Source organism: Lissotriton helveticus, chromosome 1_1 (genome assembly GCF_964261635.1).
Source record: "Lissotriton helveticus chromosome 1_1, aLisHel1.1, whole genome shotgun sequence".
In the NCBI taxonomy this organism is placed as follows: domain Eukaryota; kingdom Metazoa; phylum Chordata; class Amphibia; order Caudata; family Salamandridae; genus Lissotriton; species Lissotriton helveticus.
Genome location: NC_136057.1, coordinates 1940915775 through 1940942014, shown reverse-complemented (window position 1 = coordinate 1940942014; position 26240 = coordinate 1940915775). Strand labels below are relative to the sequence as shown.

Sequence of the window (26240 nt, the reverse complement as noted above, 5' to 3'; positions counted from 1 at the left end):
GTGACATTCACCTAAAATATCTTGGAGACCCTTCATGTGATGAATTATTTCACCACACTTTCAGAATACACTTAAAGATGTCCGTTTCTGAGGTGAAAGTATACAGAGGCGCAACCAATTTGAGCCTGCGTTCCAAACATAGCTAAATATCCACTTCTGGTGTGATCATAATGCAGAAAGACCTTCACACTACACCGTGCATATTATGCAGAGCAGCAAAACACTTCTGAAGAGTAAAATAATGTAAATGTTCCGTGTTTTCTGGCGTCCATATATTGTATGAAGATATGAAGTGCTATCAAGAAACTGATAGCATCCCTATGAGCACTTCATATCTTCATACACTACTCGTCCACAGGGCAGAGGACGACACCTGGGAGCACCTACCTTAAACCTATGAACTTTTGTTTTCAACAACAACTTACCTTGAGCTGTGCACTTGTCTTAAAAAGTCCATATATTGTACACATACAGACGCTTCTCTGATGTGCCTCCATTTCTGGTATGCTATCTTCTCTTTATTTATTTCCAAAGCACTTTTACTGTTTACACCAGTTAGTTTCTTGGTGTTAGGATATATGCTGCAGATGTACAGGACTGTTGTTTAAAGGGATGTGCAGCAACCTGTCCAGTGTGTGTGTGTGTGTGTGTCTATAGAATGTAGGCATACGGATTCTTTTAAAGTGTATGAAATGCAGACATGCAGTCATTTTGGTGCACGCATAGAGCACACATGCAGCCATCTCTGGGGTGTGCATAATACATGAATGCATCTACCACTGGGTTGTACATAATTCGTGTGGGTGGGTATCCTCTTTTGGGGTGTGCAGTAGGCAGGTGCGCAACCACATCTGAGGTGAAAATATGTACTCTTATGGGATATGTACTAAGCAGGTATGCTGGAATATTGTGTTATGCCCAGAGCAGACCTGCAGCCACTTATGCAGTGCATATATTACAGGGATGCATCACATGCGATGTGCACATAATGTAGACATCTAATCAATTCTGGCGTGAACTCCACCAATGCACAGCTACATCTTCAGGTATTGACACTGAACTTTGTAGGTCTACCTGGCTCTATGCCTCGTCAAAGGCTATGGATGTCTACAACTCAGTGGAGGTGACAGCACTCATAATGAGGGTTCCTGCCTCATTACACTTCCCCCATATACCCATTCAACTCCACTAGCTCGGAGTACACCCATTTGGCCCCATTGGGAATAGATACAACAACCAACTCTGACATCTACCGTTGAGTATTTATAAAATATCAGTTCTATTTCTCTTTTACTAGTTATATTTCCATGGCTTGCAAAAAGTAATTTCCCTCCATTTTAGGTTGACACTTTGCTTTATAGTGACGATTAGCCCCAAGTACACCCAGCAGCATAGCTTCGTCAGTGAGATTGGGGAGCCGATTCGGATTTTCTAACAATTACACTTGCATTTAATGTTAAGGCGCATGAGCAGTCATTAATTTGAGCTGGTGATTTCCAGTGCTCGGCACCCACAGCTAATTGTCAACACCAGCACTAATGGCAGTCTACCACATGTTGGCGCATCTTGGCAGACAAATCAGAGTCGCAGGAGCAAATCACCCACCGTGCAGAATACGCACATAAGTATAAGTGCACCTCGACATTGACAACATCCCGGTACAAACAGCAACACCTCCACAACAGAACACAGGACACAACTGGTGCCGCAAATGTGCACAACATGGCAAATCACATCTGGCACAACAGGAAACTGTGACATGACCATGTACAAGTACAACCTGTAACATGCAAATGTGTATTATTCACACATGCTGTGCTTTTGGACATTTTGTACTGTCCCATGATTGCCAGGAACTGCCACAGTGTCACATGCTCATGAGAAGTAATTGTCAATGCTGGTGTTCCTACGGGCCATTCCTGCCGCAGCTGCAGTGGGATGTGGGCCACCTGCCCCATCGTCCCCATCATCATCCGGTACTTCTGGAACTGGGATTCATGGGGCATTGGTGCGTACACAGATGTTGTGCAACACACAACATGCAACGATCATCTTGCACACAATGTCCAGGCGGTACAGGAGCTTTCCACCTGTGCCATCCAGGCACCTGAAATGTGACTTCAACAAATGTGCATTCAACGACATAGGTGCCTTCCGCGGAGTATCTCGGGGGAGAATGGGAGGTCTACCCCCAGGGCATAGTGAAGAAAGCACATGCCAGCTGTGTCAAGCAACATGGCGGATATGAATGCCACAGACTCATGCCAGACATCAAGTCCGTACCTGCCCATTGCTGATGACAACCCCCAGGGCACAGGCTCAGACGGGAAACAGCCTTTACAACAGAACTGTTACAACACATGCCTTTACAGCGCATGTCGTTGCACCGCAAAAGGTGTGCAGCAGTGGGTAGAAGGTGTTGGATTTAACTCCAACACCTTCCCTACTGTTGCACACACTGGAGTTGGAATAGAAAATTAATCTATTCCAACTTCCAGCACCCCCGACAGAAAGTCGGAGTAAAACTTTGCGTTACAACGGCATGCGATGTATTAGCATGCGTTGCATGGTCACATATTCGCTCAGACACCAATGATGTTCCACCGGAAGCTGACGGTCACTTACGGTGCACAGGGTTAGTGGCACCACGTGTCGCCGGCTTGCATGGAACAGGGTTAGTGGCACCACGTGTCGCCGACTTGCTTTGAACAGGGTTGGTGGCACCATGTGTCGCAGGCCTGCGACATGGAACTATGCCTCACTGTTCGAAGGGAGTCTGATGCTGTGGCCGCTGCAACGGACTTGGGGTCACTGCCATTCAGGATTGAGGACACAGTTCCACATGAGGGACCTACTGAGACGAAGAGGACGCCGGTGGAGTATGTCAATGAGAAAAGAGTAATGTGTTCCAGCGTTGCGGGGGCCAGCGATGGTCTACGGAGGCTGCAGTGGTCGCGGGACTGGGTCTCGGAGCTTGCACCGGCATGTAGTGGGTCCTCTTTGACACACGACGGTGTCTGCAGTTGAGCAGTGTGGCCTTGGGGTGCTGGGGCGGGCAGGCAGGCATGGTCTGGGTATCAGTGTCCTGGGGTGCAGTAGGCGTACAGGGTCACAGGCCCCGCTTCTCAGGGCATAGGCCTCGTGGCGGACTGCGAGGCGCCGCCCTGTCAGTGACGTTGGCCTTTCCGGGAGAGAACCACGCTCTGCGCCAGGGGGTTTTTGTCCACACCCCTGCGCAGCCCTGGCATGCTCGGGGCCAACCCACTACACTCACGCGCACAGGGGGGACGCAGCAAGCGACATTTCCGCTACCATGCCTGGGGTGACATGGTTGCGTCCACTGTTCACTACTCTCCAGTCACCATGCATGGACCTATCTGTGGCTTGCACAACCATGTCTGTCCTGCACATCCACGCCTCACTTGTCATTGTGTACATTCCCATTCACAGGTCACTTGCATCCTTCGCACATGGCTGCATTCCGCATCTAGACACGTTCAGCTGTTGTGTGGCTGTGGTGCCATGATATAGCTGTATTGTGTGCAGGGGTAGCCCAGGATCACCATGGAGTTGTGTTGTTGTGTCTGGTAGGTGGGCATGTTGATTGACATTTTGCATGTGGTTTGGTCACGTGTGCATTCCCACAGTTGTGCGTTGTGTGATGGTGGCTTTGAGGTGTGTGGTGTGTTGCTTTGGCACTTACTAACGAGTAGTCCAGTTCCATATGTGCCATCCTGGAAGCGCTGGTTGATGATGGACTGTCGTTTGGTCACGTGTGCATTCCCACAGTTGTGCGTTGTGTGATGGTGGCTTTGAGGTGTGTGGTGTGTTGCTTTGACACTTACTAACGAGTAGTCCAGTTCCATATGTGCCATCCTGGAAGCGCTGGTTGATGATGGACTGTCGGAAGATGTAGGAATCGTGCACACTGCCGGGGTAGTTTGCGACAACATTGGTGAAGAGTCTCCAGTGGTCCACTATTGCCTGCACATTGATGAAATGCGTGTGCTTTCTGTTGCGGTAGTGGTGTGCAGTATCCGCAGAGGGCACAAGTGGGACGTGTGCAGTCTATTGCCCCCAACACGGCCTGGAATCCAGCTATGATGTAGAAGCCTTGCTTGGTCTCCTGCTGTTCCTGCGCAGTGTGGGGGAAGTGAAGGTACTGGGGATGAAGCTGAGGATGGCATCCAGGATAGGTGTGATGAACTTTGATAGGGCTGGCTGTGATACCCCTCCAACTCTGGCAGTTGTTGGTTGGAAGGTACCAGAGGCCAACCGGTGCAGCACAGCCAGCAGCTTTGTCTGCGGATGGAAGTTGGTTCTCCGCTGTGTTGGGACCGTCAACCTGTGGGCGATGTGGGTCTTGATGCGGATGATGGTTGTCCGTTTGAGCCTGTAGTGGGTAATGACTCCCTTGGGCTTTAGGTCTGTGAGACTGGTGCGTTTTCGGTAGGTCCGCTGTATTACTCTGCGATGCCCCTGTGGTGGCCCGGGGGGGGGGGAGGGGGGGAGGGTCCGGTTCCTGGGGATGGTGGCAGTGGTTGTTGTGGCCCTGTTGGGGTTCCAAGCTGCATGATGAGTAGCTCCATGGCGTTGTTTGTTCTTCGGGTGTGGCTGTGTGGGGCTCCGTTGCCTACTGCAGTAGTCGTCCGGCCCTACACCTGCAGGAGGCAGGTGTTAAATACTGGCTGCTACCGCGGCTTATCGCGTGTTTTTGACTCGCATCTCGGATCTGGCAGTTCGTTGTGAAAGTGGTGTTGTGGTTTTTTCGTGTGTTTTTGCACTGGAATGCCTACTCTGCATCTCATTAGGGTTAGTTGGTGGTGTCCACCGTGGAGATAAATTTTGGGGCAGTTATCGCGGGAACACAGGCGATGTCTGAAGTTTGCACCAGCTTGTGAATGGGGTGTTAAATCTATCTCCACTTTTGATGCGTTAAGGTGGGGATAAATTGGAGATAAGTCCTTGTGAATATCCCCCTTAGAATTGTAGATTGTTTGTGACGGCAGGAGAGAAAAAGAGAGATAGATACAGAAAGCAGAGCCATTACAGGGCAGAATCCAGGGTGAAAGTCTTATTGTACAGAAGACTGCACATGAAAAAAGAAAATGTTGACAGAGAACCAAAAGTTTAGAAAAGAACGGAATCTGAGAAATTTTTCTAAAGTTAGAGAGTTCAATAATGTCCAGGGAAGGTTTGATTAGGAGGGAAAGTAGAGTTGAAACCTTAAAGAGAGAGGGAAAGATAAAAAAGACAGAGAAATATTGAACAAAGAATCCCAATAAGGTGCTTGTAAAGATATGGCAGGCTTACATGTTCGCCAATAGATGCTATTTAGTTGGGAGACTCTTGATTTTTAAGCAAAAAATGGCTTTGTCTGCCTCCCACCTGAAATTGCTTCTTCTTCACCTGAATTCAATGGTAGTAATGCATTGTCCCTATTATTATTTTTCTTTTATCTCGCACATTTCTCTTCTAAAATGTTGGCATGTATGGGTTTTGCTTTAGTAGAAGTAAGAGAATCCAACTGAGATACTGTAGCCTGCTATCATGAAGTAGGGATATTACTTCAGATTCAGAGAAAAGGAGTTGAGTCAAGGGAAGGAAGTGTTAACGATTAATGTTAATGCTTCTTCATGCACATAAAGGACAGTATTAGACAAAGAGACTGAAAGAGAGGAAAAGGAAATGCAAATGTTGGACATCTTCAAGATGAAGTAAGGATCAACGTCCTTTGCAGAATGAGGAAAAAGTGAGGGATTTGGAGTTGGAGTAGAAAGTGAGTGATTCAGGTTTGCAAACAAGTGATAGGACTGATGATCCTGGACTCACGTAAGTTTCTAAATAAAAGTCTCTTTAGCACACTTAAGCTGCAGTATTTAATTGCAAAAAAGAGGATAAAGTCTGCTCAGTTTGTGCCAGTGGTTGACCACGGGCACCACCTGCATTTATGGGATCGGGACGTCTTTCACTTCCCTTACTGTCCTTGTATGAAGTAGGGGTGGGCAGAGCTCACGAAGTATGAGTTACATAAACACAGAGGGTGCTTCTTCTTTCTACCCCTCTAGTAGATTGTCATGACCTACAGCGACTGCCTGCGTTGAAAAAATATCGCCAGGAGGCATTCTAGCAACTGAACATTGTGCAAGGAGATGCACATTTTTCTCTCCAACTTAACGTTGGCAGCTACACACAAGAAAAAACTCTGCCCTGCAGTGCTTAGCGGAGTTTTGCTGAACCTCCACGTTACTCATATAGCGTTTAGTGGGCACTCTGCTAGCGTAGCAGAACGTTCTGCTTACCCCTAGTCTAAAACTGACGTATGAAACAGCAGTATTAGTAAGCAGATCGATCCCTGGTTCATGTTCACTATAGTTATAGACACAAAAGAAGGACCTCTGTACAGTGTTCCTTAACAAGTCCAGTGTATTGGAAGTCCATTTCCATTCCCTCAAACCACAATGGAAATAAAGGAAAGATTGGAAAGATTGGAACTCACACTCCTGGATGCTGAGAATGCTCCTCCTGCTCCTCACCCAGGCTGATTATAGAGTAAAAAACTGAGACACATCAGAGGTGGTGGGGGCTGCGGCAGTAGTAGAGCTGCAGGTGCAGTGACCAAGGTAAACCTTCCTGCCTGGTACATACCCAATCCTTGATCAGCCTCTCAAGAAGTCTTGTGACCTGGACTTATTCTTTTTTTTTTTTTACAAATTAAACAACGAGGATAGATAATAGTCTGTTCCATGCTTGTACCTTAGGCTTGCGAAATGGCATGCAGAAGTCCAGAGAGCAGGTGTAAGCAAAGGGTGGGGAGACTAAATGCCTTCGAAAGAGCAACAAAGGCGAGTAAAGTAGAGAGTAACTCGGACAGAACTGTGGAGTTACAGTCTGGGGATCAAGCTGGGAAGCCTTCTTTGAAAGAAAGGAGTTCAGAACAGCTAAAGCAAATAAAGCTAAAGACATGTTCTTCAGATCACTTCGATAGAATATGGGACAAGAGGAGGCAGTGACAGTGATGGGGAGAAGTAGATAATGTGGTGGAAATTAGAAAATGATCAGATGCAGGGTAATGAAGAGCAGTAGAAGGCTTTAAATCTTACTTGCTTAATATTCTTATATTTACCACTAGATTGCTGAAAAATCGATGGTTAGTGTCCCCAAAGACACTTGTAAAGTAGCATTTACATTTAACATAAGGTTGGTTTAAAGTTTTTTTCCTGATTTGCCACAAATGCATCATTTACACTAAATCCCCCCAAAACTCATTGAGAAGGAGGGCCTGCCCTTGCACCCATTAACCCCATAAGGACTGTGATATACTATCAGAGACCGGCCTGGTACTACCCTGACTAGCTTAAAATGCATCATTTTACCCCATAATTGCCAGATACCTGGGTAGAGAACCCTCAAAAGCCCCTGAATGATAACTTACTCTATGTAAAATGATAACTTTTTTTTAGGTCTGGGTTTTTACAGCTCTGCTGTCAAACAAACTAATTGTTGCTAACAGTATACATAGAGTGGGCTTTTGCTCCATCCCTTTCAACCATTGGTCTTCTTCAACCAGCCCTTTTCAGCCATTGGCTTGAGACTTTGTCAACAAGGGTGTAGTGAAGCACCTGCTAATCCAGTTTGAGCGGGGGTGGAGGGGCACTGGACAGATTACGTTGGTTTTTCTGCAGTGCTTAATTTGTGAAAAAATAAGTGCTGGACCCTTGTCAGGAGGCCATTGCAGCTTGCACCACCCATTTCCCCTGTCAGCGCTGCCAATGACAGTACCAACACAACTACTAACTATTACACTCCTTCAAGTGTGGCAATTAAGACTATTCTAGCCCCCTAAAGTTATAAGAATGGCTTGGGGGCAGGTATTAGTCATTTTAAGGTATATTAAACTGACAAACAACTGTTGTTGTGCTCATCTCTAAATTAAATAAACACCGCCACCTTGTGGCAGACCATCATAAGCACCAGTGTTGACAATGAAGTGTTGGTGCCCAGGACCAGAAACCATCGGCTCAAATTAAGCACTGTTTTTATGGTATTTCTTTACTTTGTACTGTAACATGCAGGTCTCAAGTCAGAAAAAGAAGCTAATAAATCTCACATCAGAATGGTGATACCATGACACAGTTTTATGGTGGGGGCCAAGGGTGGTACAGAAGCTAAACATGGCTACAGAGAGAAACAGAATATAAGAGAGGCAAATGGAGTGAGAGCACAAAAGAAGGGAAGAAAAAATGCAAACAAGGATGGCAAGATGTAAGGAAAAGAGAAAGCAGAAGGCATGCAGGAAAAAAGAAAAGTAAAAAGAAGGAAAAAAAGAGGAAAGAGAAAGACATAAACTTTCTTTGAGGGAACGGGAATAATTCTCGTACACCTCCCTTGAAACGATTGGGATCACATTATTTGCAGACATATCCAGCTGTAGTCATATGGTTCAAAGTAGGGGAATATTTTCTTTTTTGGGTATTCCCTTGTTTGTCAATCTAGTCTTCGCTCAGGCCTGTGGAGTATTCACCTCTGGCATAAAGCTATTGGTTGTTTATTTGTATCCTTCTACCTCCACATGAGTCCTTTCTCAGAATTACAGGAGGAACTGCTTTACAACTACAGCACTCGTTGTAGGGTCATTCTTGTAAATCTCCCTATAGTATGCCAACGATGCATGCAATAGCCTATTAAATCCAGACCCAATGGATTTGCCAGCACTTATTTACATAGGACTTAATATTGCAGTATTCCATTTCTAACCACTCTAAATAGCGTGTTACTAGTTTTCAATTTATTTGTACAAGGTTTTTTAACCTCGGAAGGATGAAAGGCTGACGGTGATTCAGCTTCATTACCTCTAAAGCGCACTCAAATTTCAGTGGCAACCACATAACCTATTGCAATTTTTCATGGGAATTGGATGACTTTATTTAGGCATAGATTTAACCACCTGGTGTCACAAAAATAGTGGAGTAGTGCACAATGAAAAGTGTACGACTGGACTAAAATCTATCTTGAAAGTGCCACCAAAACAACTAAAGACACCCCTGGTAGAAAGACTGTGAGCTTTTGGTTTCTAAATGCCCATTTTAGGTCTTGCCTGAAGACAGATTAGCTGTCTCTTGTTGACTAACTATTGTCTACAATACTGTACCGAGTGGGCCTTGCTCATGACTGAATAAAGTTATTGCCTATCCCTATTCAATGATACTGATGTGTTTGTAGTGTCTTGGCACTAATAATGACAGACACTACCATAATTATTCACAAGCTTTATTGTCCACCTCTAAGGTGAGAGGTGTGGCGCCGCGGCCAGGGTGACTGACGCTGGAATCTGGGGACCACGGTTCGATCCCCGGCGGCAGGTTAGCCCAGCACCATGTGACTCTGGGCAATAGCTCGCTTAATCTTCCCGACGGCCCCCAGCGCCTAGAGACCCTTACGGGTGATTGTGCGCTTTACAAATGTGGACTTTTATCACGTCCCTGTCCCTACTCTAGCTGCCCTCATCCTGTCTCTGCTCCTCCTCTTCCCTTCCACCCCACTAGCTCCACCCACCCAACTACTAGACTGGTAACCATATAACATCTCCCCCTTTTTTAACAAAACACAAAACAATGTGTTAACTCATATCTCTTCAATGAGTCTCTTTGGTCGCTGGATGTCTCGGCGAGGTCTCGCGTCCATTGCTCCAGTATTCACATCAGCATCTTTTCGTTCTCTCTGGTCTTCTTTCCCTCCGTCCGGGCTCTCGCCTTCTGTGCTCTGAATGTCTTTGACGAGACGACGGTCGTGTTCTCCATTGTTTGTCTCTCGAGCTACTTCGACTGCTGCCATGGTCTTGGACGCGATGCGCCTGCTCATGACTCACATTGCGCCCAGATTCAATGGTGGTGGCGTGCTCCTCGGCCTGATCATAGACACGAGTCATTTCTTCAATGTCATCTAGTTCATGAGGTTTTCTTAGCAACCGCCTCCTGAGGGATTCTGAGTGACACCCATGATCTATGATTTGTGACTTTATGGCGGCGTCTGTTGAAAAGGTGTCGAACTCACAGTGTCTCGACAGTCGCCGCAGGCGGGTGATAAATGCGCTCATTGCCTCATCTTTTCCTTGACGCGCTTGATGAAACGCATGACGCTCATAGTCTACGTTTCTTGTATGGAGGAACTTCTTGTTTAACGCCTCACGTACTTTGTCATATGTTCCGGCATCTGCAGGTGGGAGGTCTTTGATTATTTTGCTTATTTCTCGACCTGCCAAGTTGCGGAGCACAATTAATTTTTCCTTATCGACAGTCACTTTGGATCCCTCAATGTAATCTTCGCATTCTTGCCACTTGGGGCCCATGCTTCCTCCTGTCGTTAGTGTTACTGGTTCCGGGGCCCTCAAATGCGACCCTCCTGCGATGGCAGGCTTAACTTCGTTTCGCTGCGGCGATGTCCTTGGGGTCACCATCTTGGTGCCGCAGGCTTCCCGCCTATTCGGCTTCTTGTTGGCTTGTCACCGCTCGTTCTCAGGTGCTTGCGCAGTTTGGTTCTGGGTGTCTCCTTTTCACTGTTCGTTTGGCTTGACTCGTGCTTGTTTGCTTGTGTCTCACACTTCTTATGCTTTTCTGTGGCTGCCTCACACTTCTTATGCCTTTCTACTGCTTAGGCGTGTAGTTTTTCACTCTGCCTGACCTTAAGATGGCCGCCCCACAATGACTATGGAGTCTGTCCTCACAACTGCCTGACTCCAAAATGGCCGCCATCGCTGGCTGCACACGAGGCTTTTCTTCTGCCCATTCAACTTCAGTCGTCTCACTTGGGACTCACCGGCCGTCGACTTCGGGAGGGAATCAGCACTCCTCCTGGCTGCCACACTCAAGGCCTCTGCTGCTGGGCTCAGGTGAGGTCAGGGTGGGCTCCCGCCTCGCTTCTTGTGGTTTCGCGCGCTCGCTCGGCGCTACAGGGCCAATCCTCACGCATCCGGCGCGAGGCGCGGTTTTGGCGCAAACGGGTTTCTTTCTCTCGAGCGTGTCGGTGCTCGCTTCTTCGGTCCCTCTTGGTTCCCACGCAGTTGCCGGACTGGGGGCAGGGTCACCTGCTGCTGGCCTCTCGCTTCAGGCGGCAGCTCCGTTTTCGGCACCAGCATTCCTCTTCATAGACGCTGTTCGGGACAGGGCACGTCTGCAGGGCTCTGTTAACAATGGGGAATGTCGCACCCCACCCTCGTCGCCAGTTGTAGTGTCTTGGCACTAATAATGACAGACACTACCATAATTATTCACAAGCTTTATTGTCTACCTCTTATCACGTCCCTGTCCCTACTCTATCTGCCCTCATCCTGTCTCTGCTCCTCCTCTTCCCTTCCACCCCACTAGCTCCACCCACCCAACTACTAGACTGTCAACCATATAACAGTGTTGGCTTCCCTCCCAATTCTAATTTTTGTCCCTCTCAAGGAGATTTGGGATCTTTATCACAGGTTTCATCAGATGGGTTTTATCCTTTGTCTGCGGACATTAGAGAGCAATTTCTCATTTGTCTTTTAGCACTTCATGAAAGCAAATGGCCTCTCTCCCGCTCTCTCTCTCTCTCTGCATCATCCACCTCTTGTCTGTTGGTGCCTCCTCACCCTCTCTGCAATTTAAAAAATATTTCTAAAAATATTATTTTCAAGTGTTTAGCAGTGGCACACTACTACCAGGCTGCTCACTACCCCGCTCATCCATGGCTTTCCTCGCGTCCCATTTCCAGTACCGTTATTTATTTATTTACTTTTAAATATTTGTGTGAGGACCTATCATCTGCACACTGCTACGGGGCCACACTCTTCTTTTGTTATTGCAATTTTCATTTGGATACTTTATTTTCTTTTATTCAATATACCATTCTAAAACTGCCATCTTGGAAAAGTAAATGAAACTTTTAAAAAGTGTCAAAATGGCCCTACTTGTGTCACGACGCATGGATAGGCATCAGCCGCCTCTTGGAATGATTTTTATTTGATAAACAATTCTAAGATGTCATCCAATGTGTCCGCCAAGGAATGTTTTTTTCACCAAAAAAATGTCCAAAAAGACAGCTGATATACATGACACATGAACACGCATGGGCAACCATCTAGTAATGCTTTTTTATTGGGAAAAAACATTCCAAGATGACTACTCATGTGTTGTGATGCACGGTACGTCATTGTGATTTTTTTATTCTTTTACCCCTAGCCAGTGCAAACTTGCATTGGCAAAACCAATGGCTTGGTGCTGACCTTTTAAAGGTGAGATCTATATACTTTGCCAGTGCATGTTTGATAATTGCATCATTGATGGTTTGTCCAGGGGGTCAATTAGTATTCACCAAGTTCCTCTATTTTATGCACCTTTATCAGGATATTTTCTGCCCCACTGTGAGGTTTTCAACAGGGATGTTTCTGCATAAGTCTCTAAATGCTTCTGTGTACGATCGTCATGGATAGTGAGATATGGATCCTTGTTTTACATTTTGTCCACAGCTCCAAGTAAGTGTTATTGTCCATTGGTGAGTGTATCTGAGAAAGTTTGCTTACTTGTCATATGGTGAGCCCAGATAGCAACATTTGTTTCTGGCTAGGAGCAACCACAGTGGTGAAGCGTGGCATCTTGTGTATGATATGGGCCTGCGGTCTTTTTAGGGGGGGAAATAATCTGTAACAATATGATTTTTACTCCAATAATTTGCACCACAAGAAGGTGCATTGGATAATGCCATGCTTCAACTTCGAGGCACTGGTACTTTTTAGTACTTCCCTGAAGCAAACTACTCGGCATAAGCCAACTTCTATGAGTGTTTGTCTTTTAAAGGGCCTCTCATGCAAGGCTTTCCTGACAGGTAGACAGACACATGTCCAGTAAGGCCTTCCTCGCACACAGTTGTTCTGCTTGTATTACTTTTTAACAACATTGAGGCTAATGACAATGAATGCCACAACTTACACAGGGTCTTATGTTTCTCGGGCTTTCAATGGAGCACTCCTGAATTCTTAGCCACCTGAGAAGGCCCTGGCTCCTCAAATAACAAGCACTGGTAAACTAATATGTCTGGCTTGCATTTATAGTGATGACTGAAACATTAAGAAATATTACGAACAGCCTGCTGCTGTGAAAAACAAATAAAAACGATTGTTTTCTTTAGATAACCAATATATGGAATCAAGAATGCAATTTGTAATGATTCAGTTTACTTCTGGTAGGTAAAATAGGTCCCCATGCTCTGCATATTTTATTGTATTATTTTATTGCTCTGCACAACAAGCACTCCTTAGCAGGCGGAATGATCATACATCACACAACCAATAGAATGAGGTGATAAAGAAATACTCCACTGGTTGGAGCCAAAGTCCACTCTATGTATATTTTAAAGCATTGTTAACATTAGCTTGGTAAACAGCTGCGTTATCCAGCCAGACCTAAAAACCCTGTCCCAAAAGTGATGGTTAAACTTGAACCCCAATTTGAAATAAGTGGTACCAACGGAATGGCGAGGCCAGTGTCCTGGAGGGGCGCCCCAAAGTCATTGTCTCACAAATATCTAACCTGTTAAGAACCTGATCCTCATGTTCCCTCCTGGCCCGATGAGGTAGAGGAAGTGGAGAAGTCAAATAGTTCGCTCTGCCAGGTCCTGATCTTCAAAACCTAATCCCTTCAAACCCTGAGGGAGGGGTTCTAAGGTGTTGTGTTTCCTGAGACGGGAAAAGCAAGAAGGGTATGGAATAATACTGGAGAGAGATGGGTTTCCTGAAAGAAGTAATCCTGTGAGGTCTGAAACCTGCGAGCCCTCTTACTCTGAGGTGGACAAATCGTGAGATGTGATATGGGACAGTGCTTAATTTGAGCTGGTGGTTTCCGGTGCTCAGCACTGGCACTTCATCTACACCAGTGCTTTTTATGGGCACCAGTTAATGACATATAAATTGATAGGGAGATTAAGTGATTTGCCCAGTATCACATGATGTTGAGCCGAGTGGCTCCCCAGCTCCGAAGTCGACAGTTCAGGCCAATATGCCACCTACTCTCCTCATTTTCATGGTTAGCAGTTGGTTCTGTTTTAGGTGGTGCTAACAGGAGAAATGGCCTGGTGCAAGATGGCTCCTGATGAGAGCCACAGATTTTTTCACAAATTAACCACTGATACGGCAGAGTTGTGAAAGAGCGGGCCAGCTTGGCTAGACCCTACCCTCTGAAACAAAACCCTTTATCCTACGATGGGTGGAACCCTGTTGTGGGCACCTCTGAACAGGGTATAGGGAAAAGCGAAGCTAGCTAGCTGCCCAGAAGACATTGTCTTTTAAAAAAACTCAACCCTAAAAAAAATGTAAGATGACATAATAAAGTCAATACATCTCACTTTTAGGACCTACAGGCTTTGCCAATGTTTCAATGTTTTTAGCTGTGCCACATGGCTAAAGATTTGGAAATAAAAAATCTTTTGACACTCTGGCCACGACATGTTGTAGGCGCATGCACCATGCATGCGCTTGCCTGCAAAATTACGCCGCAACTGTTTTTTCCTTCTTAATTACTGATCTGTATTGGAACCGTAACTAACAAAAAAAAATGCATGATTTTTTTTTTTTTTAAGTGGAGGGGAGCAACTCGCGTGGAAGCCGGGGCTTGTATGAATGTTTTGCAACCGGAATGTGGTCGCAAAACATTCATACTTTACAGAACATGTGAAGGAGGTGGTAACCCATTAGCAAACGGGAAGGCGTTCCCAAGAGACCCTTTCCCCTTTCTGAATGTGGGCACCAACATTTTTTAAGAGCAGGCAGTGGTCCCACGGACCACTGCCTACTTTTATAAAATGTAAAGGAAATTTTTAATATTTCTTATTTAATGCATCCAGTTTTGCTTTAAGGAAAACGGTCTGCATTTCAAAATAAAAAAAATGCTTTATTTTTAATAAGCAGTCACAGGCCTGGTGGTCTGCTGACCGCAGCAGGCCACCATCCCTGTGAGTGCTAGCCATTCCAAATGGGGTTGCAAATTGCGACCTGCCTCATGAATATTCATGAGGCAGGTCCCTTGCAACCCATTGGGAATTGCAAACAGTATAAAACACACTGTTGTACATAGCTGTTTGTGATTTCCTAATAGCGAATCGAAAAGATTCACTATTAGGAAATCCCAAACGGAAGTCTATGTGCATCTGCTCCCATGGACTCGTGTAGATTGCTTAAACAAACAAAAAAGGCAGTGCCGAAAAAGCAAGCAACTGAAAGACCGTAACATCCATGCTTTTGGGAAAGGAAATCCCACACAACTACGAGTAAGAAGCAGCAAATGAGAGTGACAATGATGCCAATCAAGGGTAAGCAAGAAATGGGCTCTCAGCCCGACCACTGTAAGATAATAATAACAAGCATTTGCAATGCATTGAGTCTTGCATTTATAAGAGTTTGACCTATTGGCATTGTAAACGACAATAGCATAAGTTCTTGCAAATGCAGGAACCCATTTCTAAAAAAAGGGGTGTGGCCTCTACTAATGTGCAAGTGCGGCATGGGGTGCTTGGAAACAAAAAATATTTGCAATATATGTCCTGCATTTTCTAGAACTTAAGCTATTGTCGTTTTTGTAAAAATATTTTTTCACTTTCTTTTGGGTTGTTTCCAGGCACCCCATGCCACACTTGCACGTTAGTAGAGGCCACACCCCTTCTTTAGACGAGCCGCATCTAAAGAAAGGGCGTGGCCGGCATTAAAGTGAAAGCGTAGTATGGGGCGCTTTAACCCCATAAAACATTTTTGGGAAAAACAAACGCTTTTTTTTTTAGTAAAAGCGCCCCAAACAGCGCTTTCATTTGGGAGCCGCTCCCCTTTCTTTAGATGCTGTTCGTCTAAAGAAATGGCCGTGGCCTTTATTATCGTGCAAGCATGGCATAGGGTGCTTGGAAACAACCCAAAAGAAAGTGAAAAAATATTTTTACAAAAACGACAATAGCTTAAGTTCTTGCAAATGCAGGACCTATTGCATTGCAAATATTTTGTTTCCAAGCACCCCATGCCGCACTTGCAAATTAGTAGAGGCCACACCCCTTTCTTTAGACAAGCCGCAGCTAAAGAAAGGGCGCGGCCGCAATTAAAGGTAAAGCGTGGTATGGGGCGATTTAACCCAAAAAATATTTGTTTGAAAAACAAATGCTTTTTTTTTGTAAAAGCGCCCCAAACAGCGCTTTCATTTTAATGGCGGCCGCTCTCCTTTCTTTAAATGCTGTTCATCTAAATAAATGGCCTCTATTATCGTGCAAGCATGGCATAGGGTGCTTTGAAACAACCCAAAAGAAAGTGAAAAAATATTTTTACAAAAACATGCTGCTGCATGCTGCGCGGCCCCCACTGTGGGGTACCATTCCATTAAAAAAAAAAGTTAGGAGAGAGCCTGTCAAAAACAATTTAAACTAAATAGTGCTCGGAGACTGTAATTAAAGCCTACAGAGTAACATCACATGTAAGAGGGCCAGTCCTTATGGGAGGTTCCAAGATGAGACAAGGCGGTACTAATGGGGGACTTCTGAGCCTATTGACCAACGAAGAGGCAGAGTTTACAAAGGATAATGACATAAGCCAATGAAAAATATGGCCAGAGAGTGGACAGAGCTAAAAGTACATACCTGAATACAGTATGCCTTGCAGAGCAGGGCATGGGCTGCACAGGCTTGACCTAAAAACATGTGTCGCAACAGACATGGCATATGCTGTCTTAGGTGAGATTTAAAAAGGAGGCAGTCCTTCAGCTGCAAATAAGTGTGTGGAGATCTAGTGAACAGACAGTCAGGAACATCCGAGGCAACCGCGTATCCTCCTGAGGCCAATGGGAATGGGTAACAATTTGTATTTATTAGAAGTGCAGTGGAGTTGTTTGTTTCCTAGGCATAGACTTTGAAGAAAGAGAGACGAAGTGATAATTGGACTTTTGAAGACCGTCATCTCAGCAAAGTCTCGACGGTCTACTAACTGTTGTTATCACCCCACCAGTAGGTGTTGTTCACCGGTGGCATGGGATAGACATATCTGTAATTGCCACAGTAAGCATCTTTCCTATGATACACTGTGATAGGTCAGAGGCAGGTCAGTACCCCTGTTCTCAAGGACCCCCCCCCCCCCCCCCCCCCCCCCCTGGCTGACGGCAGCCCGTCCGCCCGACACCTCGAATGTTGTGTTCCCTCCGCTAATGCGCGCTCATGTCCGCAGCTTGTAATGTATTTGTAGCCGTCATATGGCATCAGCGCGCCTGGCTGCCTGCCCAGCCCCCCGGGATCCCTTCCGCATTTCCCATTCCTTATTGATGATGCCTGCACCATCTCGGCATCTCCGTCTCCGTGGAAGCGCCGCGCGGCCCCCTGCGGCACCTGTACGCACCTCCTGACGGTAGGAAGGGGCGGCCTGGCCGGGGAGCGGAGGATGAATTATTGAAGCGCGTGGAGCGGCGCACGTGATGGCATCGATACCACGCTGCGCACGCGGCCGGCCGCGCCGTACGCAGGACTGAGCAAAGGGGAGGGCGGAAGTGACTTACAGCTGAAGAGAAACCGAGGGAGCAGAGATGAGAAACCGTTGAAGTCAGGAAGGAACCAAAGGGAGGGGAGAAGGAATAATGGTGGGAGAGGGAAGTTTTCCAATTATACAATGGCCTAATGCAGTCCAGCATTGCGGGATATTCATGTACGGTAAACATACCTACAATTACCATAAATGGAACTTATTTACATAATCACTGATTATCCTAGCATTAATCCACCATGGAGCAGTGTTATTGGACCCACTTTGGACACTCCCGGGTTTAGACTGATATTAAGGATGGTGATAGGTACGGATGTGGGAGGAATGAGGAGGGAATGAACCTTAAAGAGAGAAGAGAAACGAAGTGAAAAGCCATTAATTGTGCTTATTCTATTGGAATGTTAGTGAACATACAGTGCTTAATTTTTCAAGAGGGACAACACAAGAAACCAAGGAACCCCATCGAATAACAAGCAGGCAGATGAGAGTGACAAAGAAACCAATCAATGGTAAGTAATGGGTGGGTTGTGTAAGCTTACTGTAAGTTATTAGTAAGCACATACTAGTTCTTTCCAAAAAAACAGCTTCTGCTGGCAGTTACTCGAGATTTGGGCAGTGGGCCAAAAACTGCATGCAGCACCCAATCATTAGTCACCTAAGTAATTTATGGCCAAAAAGAATGTCCCTGTGTTCAAATCTCCACATACACCTCCTATCCAGCGGTATCTCCCATCAACAGGGAGTATAGACAACAATACACAGTTGGAGCTGCACCACATGCAGACAAACAAATTAACTCAGACAATGTCAAAAAACAGTGTGATATGACACTTCCTTGTGAATAACAATGTCTATACAGTCCATAGGTTGACGTTTCTTCCTTTATTGTATTGTGTTCAATTCATAAAAAACCTCAGCCAACGCGTTTTGTCTATTTAAAATTGGACTTCTTCAGGACAGCTTAAATGTAAAATGCTGATTTCAATTCAAAAGAAATAACACCAAAGTCCACGGCGCAATTCCAAATTTTATGCCGAAATGTGGCTTCTGCAAAGGACCGTTTTAATTGGCAGTCCTAAACATGAACAATAAGTATAGACGAGTTCCCAATTGGCGTTGAAATAAAACAACATGTAGTCGTTGTTGTCAACTGGAAGCAAATGACATTGGTATGCAAAGCACAATAAGAGATGCACCACGTAGTGTAGATTATCCACCCATCCGTATGCACTGCGATATCAGCTCCTCCCCTATGCAATAGCCGCTCCCAGGTCAAAAGGTGGTGCACCTCTTATTGTGATTTGCGTACCAGATTGATTGACAACTAGGCGAGAAACATGTTGACCACACAATAGAGCGCCCCTACCTGAGACATAACCTCAGACATGTGCCGTTGTTTCTTTTAATCAGGTTGGGAGACCTATTGATTAAAATAGTTTTCTTTGGTACTTCCAAACTTGTTTTATACTTCCTTCAGGTTACACACCTCCACTCACTCATCTACACTGGTTAGGCCCCTCACCCACACGGCACCAAATGTCAATTTGGAATAAAAGATCTCCGCCAAAGAGCCCCTCATAGGGAGCCCGTCCGGTATTGTAGCGCAGACCTGACGAGGAGCAGCCCTATGATGAATCATAATGAACAAAAGAGGTGCACGTGCCGCTATCGACTTGACCTAGACTATTTTTTCTTCAAAACATATGAACTAAAACACCATGTTTTGTGTGTATTATCACTTCTTTTATTTATTTTTTAATTTTATTTGTATCTTTCCCTTATTTTGGTATCTTAGTTTGCCAAATTCACATTTTTAAGACCTTATGTACACAAAGAAATACATTCATATTTACATAAACAGAAAACAACAAAAAGCAAATTTCAATATACACTTCAAAAATGGGAATCATTCAGGCCACCATTCATTCGTCAGACATACCACCACAAACAACAATAGCAATATATTTTTATTTTTAAACCAATACCGGAATCAAAATATTCACAGTAAAGCCATCTACAATTAATATTCTCTAAAAGTTTTTGGCTCAATAAGCCAAAAATTATAAAAAAGGTTTCCAAGAATTGTGAAATTAGATCTCTTTTAGATAATATTAATTGTAGATGGCTTTACTGTGAATATTTTGATTCCGGTATTCGTTTAAAAATAAAAATATATTGCTATTGTTGTTTGTGGTGGTATGTCTGACGAATGAATGGTGGCCTGAATGATTCCCATTTTTGAAGTGTATATTGAAATTTGCTTTTTGTTGTTTTCTGTTTATGTAAATATGAATGTATTTCTCTGTGTACATAAGGTCTTAAACATGTGAATTTGGCAAACTAAGATACCAAAATAAGGGAAAGATACAAATAAAATTAAAAAATAAATAAAAGAAGTGATAATACACACAAAACATGGTGTTTTAATTCATATGTTTTGAAGAAAAAATAGTCTAGGTCAAGTCGATAGCGGCACGTGCACCTCTTTTGTTAATTATAGCTTGTGGCAAGCTGTGCCGTTGGGAGCCCAGACCCAGTGGTGGTTTTTCTATGATGAATCATGACACCCTGCCGGGTGTGTGAGGGCCCCAAATTCCAGGAGTAATCCCCATCCTCCTACATCTCATGACCACGCAAAACCGGTTCCCCTAAATTTCCCTAGTCTCGTAATTAGGAACACCATACTTTTTTAATGTTTACTGACAGGTCCCTTGCCAGAGAACTCCCAACTGAATCCGGAGCGTTGGGTCCCCCCACATTTACTTTTGAAGGGGGCCCCCTCAAGTTTCGTTACAACACTGGGCAGGTTCAAACAGCACTGCTAGGCTGACTCAGCCTCCTGAGTGTCATCTTAAAGGATGGTGCACATCACGCAACTTTAGAATGAGAATCTTCTTGCACTTTCGTTCAGAGTCGGCATTGTTGTGTGGTTACAAGACTGAACAAACCAGAGCAGAGGGCCTGTCAGTTCAGGTAGACTTTCTCCTTGTTCTAGAGAAAAAGTTCAGGTATTTATAAACTCAGATGTCATGTCTTCAATAGAATCCTCGGACATAGTGGTGGGTACTGGAGGGACATCCAGGTTTGGGAAAAATGATCATCAATGTATGTTACTCTTTAGCGAGGTCTGTACTGATTTACACATGGTGGGCCTTTGTCTAGAGTGGCATAAAGAGCAAAATACGATGGAGTGGCATGCAGCCCCAAGCGATTGCCAATGGCTGAGATTAATTGAAGTGTTGCATCCATCACTTTGCATGTTAGTCTCTAAAGCTTTCTTACCTGGCACTAAGGACTTTTTGAAGTTGGGCAAGCAAGGACCAAAGGGTGCCAGCATATCTTTGTTTGGTCTGGTTAAATGAAAAAAGCGGAGAGGAAAGGGGACGCCATGGTTCTTAGTATTCTCTGGTATTAGAAGCATTTCCCCCAGTGATGGTGACTGCAGGACATAATGAAACATTTCTTGGCTTGGGTACAAAGAGGATCATCTCCATTTTAGGTGCATTGAACCAGAGGTTACTTTCGTGTCCAGACCAAGGTGTCCTCGGCACACTACTCGAGTAGGGAAACTACAGAGAGGATTGCTTTCTATGAAGATATGTAGAAACATATCAGCTGTATATCATTTTGCACCAACTTGTAAAGAGGCCAGGAAGGAAAAAGAGAGGCATTGAAGGACTTCATAAATTAGTCTAGCAGACCATGAAGTATAATTTGCCTATTGGTAATTCTGTTAGCATTCAGGAGCAAAGTTTCAAAACCATGGAACTGTCTCCTTGTCAGCATATATTATGGACTCAGCCTTTCTGTTAGGATGAAAAGCTCCACCGTATCAAACACCACTGACAAATCAAGCTGGACCTTTGGATCTTTGTAATTATATAATGAGCGTAGAATAATGGATGTCAGGGTGCTTTACGATGAAACATGACGTAACAAAAGGATTATATCGAGATAGGGAAAGGATTAAACTGTTGAGAGAAGCATGAAGCAAATATTCATGAGAGCAAAGTTGGAAAACATTTGAAATCTCCAGTTCACTGAGGTCATTGTGAGTTTAGGAACTGTCTGAAGAGATGGATCTTGAGCTGCCTGCTGAAGGAGATGTGCAATCAGTTTTCTTAGTTTGGGAGGAATAGATTTGGTAGTACCAGACAATGACTGCTTTTGTGCCATGGAGGTACTTAATTTAGGGATTTAGAGTATGAGCTTGGGATTTAGAGTATGAGCTTGTCTTACTTCTGAATCTTCTCAAGTCGATAGAGATGTTGAGTAGGTCATTTGGGTAGTGGGGTAGTAGTCATGGAAGACCTCATAAATTACACTGAAGACTTTGAATTGAATTCTGGATATGATGGATTGCCAATGTAGGTCACAATGTTTGGGGGTGGTGTGTATAAAGAATTTCCAATGGAGTGGACAAGCCTGGCCGAGTGAAGGACCGCTTTGAGTTGAGTGGTGGATGTATGGGGGCAGCTGTACAGGTGGCATTCCCAAAGCCTGCTCATGACTATGAGTGGATGTATGTTTTGAGATGGTTAGAAAGAATGAGACCTTGCCTGTCACCCTCTAAATGAGACCCTTAGCCTGGAGAACTATTTTACCAGACAGACTACTCAGCTGTCTAAAGCGTGAGGCTGAAGCTGTGTAACATGGGCAATTAGTCAGTCCTGACTAATGATTACCATTTACTTAGGACAGAGGCTCTGAGCATTTCATAACTTGATGAATAGCTCTGAAACAAAATTCCTGATACTATACTTCAAATGAGACCTGACTCATCACCCCAACCTGAGAGCAAATCCTGACACCATACTCCTTTAACCCTGAGGTCGGATGAGAAGGGTATGTACACTGACACCTATTTATAAGCAAAGAGACCTCAGCAGCGTGGATGCATTGGTTACAACTCTCAGAGTGTGAAGTGTTAGAGAACTTGAATACCCCTGCACACTCTAAATCATGTATACAGTCAATTGGTGTCGACCTTGGAGAGGACAAAGCTTATCAGTTATGCAATAATGATTGATATCTTCAAAGTCTTTTCGTTGATAGGTGGTGTCTTTAATGTTCATAACATGTAAACCAGCCAACACGTGTTTCGTCGCATTTATTGAACAGTCTTCCCGCGACTCCTCAGGGCTAAAAAACGTAGTGGACAAATGATGGAAGTCGCTCTGTCGGTGATACTTCCAACCCGACAGGGCCCTAGACTCGTAGTGGATGTAGCGTAGTTGACTGTAAATCTTGTCAGTGCGGCTATGTTGCCGAATGATGAGTCAATAAGAGTGTGGAGACACTCTCAAATATGTCAGTTCGTAGTTGTGAACCCAAATTGAAAAGCACGTATTTACAATAGAACTGAATAGAGTGATATTGGCAATTTCCTTAGTAGGTGTAGCGAATTAGAGCTCGAATGATTGGAGGTGCGGATATGCACGTTTAAAGCGTGGCGAGCAAAGTACACGGAATACCACTTGGTATCTCTATTACTGTCCGACGTGTTCGTCCGTAGTGTTCGATCGCTCTGTGTACCGGGTAGTGGTCACAGAGTGAAGTGTTAGAGACCCGATGAATGGAAACTTGCGTGATGCTCAAGGCACATGTGTTAGAAATTGTATTTTTGGTTGGCTAGGGCTTGTGCCAAAGTTGGGCAGAAACCACCACTCTAGTCAGGATAAGGGAGTTACACTCCTAAAATAACCAGGCTTATCTTAGAGGCAGTGTGTAAAGCATTTGCACATAACCAACAGTAATACAGTGTAAGCAATACAAAAGGACACCACACCAGTTTAGAGAAATATCCAATATTTTTATATACTTAAGACAAGACCAAAAGCGATAAAAATCCACAATACAGTACTTAAAAATCTTCGGTTATCAAAATATGCTTGAAAAAGAGTTCCTTTTTGTCGATAGCTCCCTCTGGGGCTATCACGGCGTCGTGAGCAAACAAATCCAAACAGTTCTGGCTGACCGCGGCATCACTGGCCAGCTACGGTGTCGGGAAGACATGTAAACCATACCTATTAGAAATGCAGGGGGTCGGCGACCTTTCGTTGAGCTTCCGAAAGTACGGCATAAGCAGGCGTCAGTTCCAGAGGTCGGTGCAGGAGTCGTCGGGACCCTCAAAGTCCCACGCGTTGCAGATCGATCTCCTCTCTGTTGAAGTCAGGAGTGCTGGCATCGGAACGTATCGGGTGCAAAGTGCAAAGTGCAGCGGTGCGACACGCGGTGCCCTCAGGTCGTGGTGCGAGCAACGGCTCAGCGTCTGCGTCAGATGGCGTCGTCGGTGAGACCAGGATCGCGGTGCGAAGTGAATGCGGTGCTTGTCGCGGTGCTGGCAGGTCGCGGTGCAAGCAGCAGTGTCGTTGTTGCTGAAGCACTGTTGTCGGCTGACGAACTAGAGTCGATGAAGCCGGCGTTGATAGGCCAAGGCTGTGGTGCGGGATGAGGGCCGAGCGTCGTGTAACTTTACGAGCGGTGCCCTCGAACCACGGTGCAAGCAGCGGTGTAGATTTCGGCGTGGATCTGCATCATCGGGGAGGCGAAGGCGTTGGCTTGAAGCAAGGCGGTGCGGAGTGCAGTGCCCACAGGTCCTGGTGTGAGCAGCGGCTCAGTGGCAGTGGCAGCAGGCATCATCGGTGAGACCAGGGTCATGTTGCGGTGGTGCCCTCTATGGTGCCTCCAGGACATGGAGTCTGCAGCGGCATCGTAAATGGCGTTGGGTTGCTTTTTCCTCTGTTGCAGCACAAAACACACAGCCCCCCAGTACTGAGGGCAGAAGAGCTTGCAGTCTTTGCTGTTCCTGAGACTTTTTGAACAGGGGGCAAGCTCTACCTCAAGCCCTTGGAGAAACTCACAAAAGTAGATTGCAGAAAGTTCAGGCCAGTCCTTTTATTGCCAAGACAGCAAAGCACACACCAAAGTGGTAGTTCCTCCTCACAGCTTCTCCAGCTCTTCTTCTTGGCAGTCTTCTTGGTACAAAAGAGTTCTTAAGTTCAGGGCCCCAAAATGTATATCCCAAAATCCTTGGATCTCTTAGGCAGAGACTGTCTGTGCCCAGCCAGAACCAGTTCTGCCTTCTCTGGTGTGACTTCCTGGCAGGAGGTGGAGCAGAAGCAGACCAGGCCCTTTGAGGTGCAAGGAAATCTCCTCCCCCTTCCCCAATTACAGCCCAGGCCTATTCAGCCCTTTCCTGACCCACCTAGACTATCTGGAGCCACTCCTGCTGCCCAGCCTTCTGTCATCCAAATCCCAGACAGGCAATCCACATTCCAGCAGAGTCACACAGGATAACTGAGCAAGAAAAGACCTACTTTAAGTTCTGAGTTCAGGCATACTAAACTTTATTTTCCTACCTGATTCCCGGGGCCAGTTATGTTTATAAGATGTTATAAACAAATTCCCCATTCTGTCCTATGGGGAACAGGTAACCTTGGTATGGCGAAAAACGAAATTGGCTGGAATTCGCTACCAGGACACGCCACACACACCAGGGCATGTCCTACCTTTCACATACACTGCACCCGGCCCACAGGGGTACCTTGGGCCTATCTTAGGGTGGCTGACATGTAAGAAAAGGGAAGGTGAGGGACTGCCAAGTAGGAGCACTGGCCAAGTCAACATGACAGTTACAAACTGCACGTAGACTCTGCAATGGCGGGTCTTAGTTACCTTTTCAGGGCTACTCACGTGCGTGGCACAATCAGTGAGTAGCATTTGATTCACAGGCCATGGCACACTCAGTGCACTTTACTAGGGACTAACAAGTAAATCAAATATTCAATCATGGAAACACCAATCCATAACACAATTTACCACAGAAGCACTTGCACTTCACCACTGATCAGCAGTGAGAAAAGTGTGCAGAAACACTACGCCAGCAAAAACAGAGTAAAAACCTGGGGGTCAGAAAGCAAAAACTCAGGGGAAACACGCCAAAAGATTCCAAGTCCAACAACATGGAAATATCATGTGGAGGCTTTGCTACGTAGCAGTGTTGGGAGTGTACCACCATGATGGCTAGAGCTACAGCGCACAAGTGTGGTCACAGGTGGCTGGCCATTAAAATTCAAAATGCGGTCAAGAACAGTAAAGTCCACCTGCAGGTTCATTGTCACTGAACCTGGGCAGTTAGTTACTGACTGCACATTTATTCATTCATTATTTATTCAATTATATATGTATTCATTCATATTTTGCATTTATATAATTAGCCTGGAACAGCAGGGTAATTTATAATGAAATAGTCCTGACAACAAGGATTACACCAAGATTGGCGGAAGGATTAAACTGTTGAAAGAATCGTGAAGTAAATATTATTCATGGCAAAGTTTGAACTCTCTGGAGATCCCTAGTTCACCATGGCCATTATAAGTTTATGAACTGTCTGGAAAGATGGCTCTTGAGCTGTTTTCTGGAGGAGATGTGCAGTCAGTTTTTCTTGTCTAGCTTGACAGCACAGATGTCACCAGACAATTATGTGAGAATCACAAGGAAAAGGGCTTTGGCTCCACCCACATGTTGGGAGCCAGGAGTACATGTTTTGATTGGGGGAAAGTTGTGTTCCACTAAAAAGTGTGATCACAAAAGTGTGATCTACAACAAAATAGTTTTGATTGTTTTGTTTATTTATCCAGTTGCCTGGGCTTGAACTTTTAGTGGTCCATATGACATTGTGATGCTAGTAAAGTGTCTTGGATAACTATATAATTTATGG

At 45.2% G+C, this 26240-nt stretch overlaps 1 protein-coding gene across 3 annotated transcripts in view; it reads left to right on the top strand.

Moving 5' to 3' along the window:
• Positions 1-26240, top strand: part of LOC144755126 (protein FAM163A-like) — a 276361-nt gene that overhangs the window by 47758 nt on the left and 202363 nt on the right. The window contains exon 1 of one of the 3 annotated variants that reach the window (XM_078643657.1): positions 17366-18027. The exons of the other annotated variants lie outside the window; for them this stretch is intronic. The gene's annotated coding sequence lies outside the window, so the exon portion shown is untranslated. Of the gene's footprint in view, positions 1-17365; positions 18028-26240 lie in introns of those variants that run through there. 3 annotated transcript variants of the gene reach the window in all.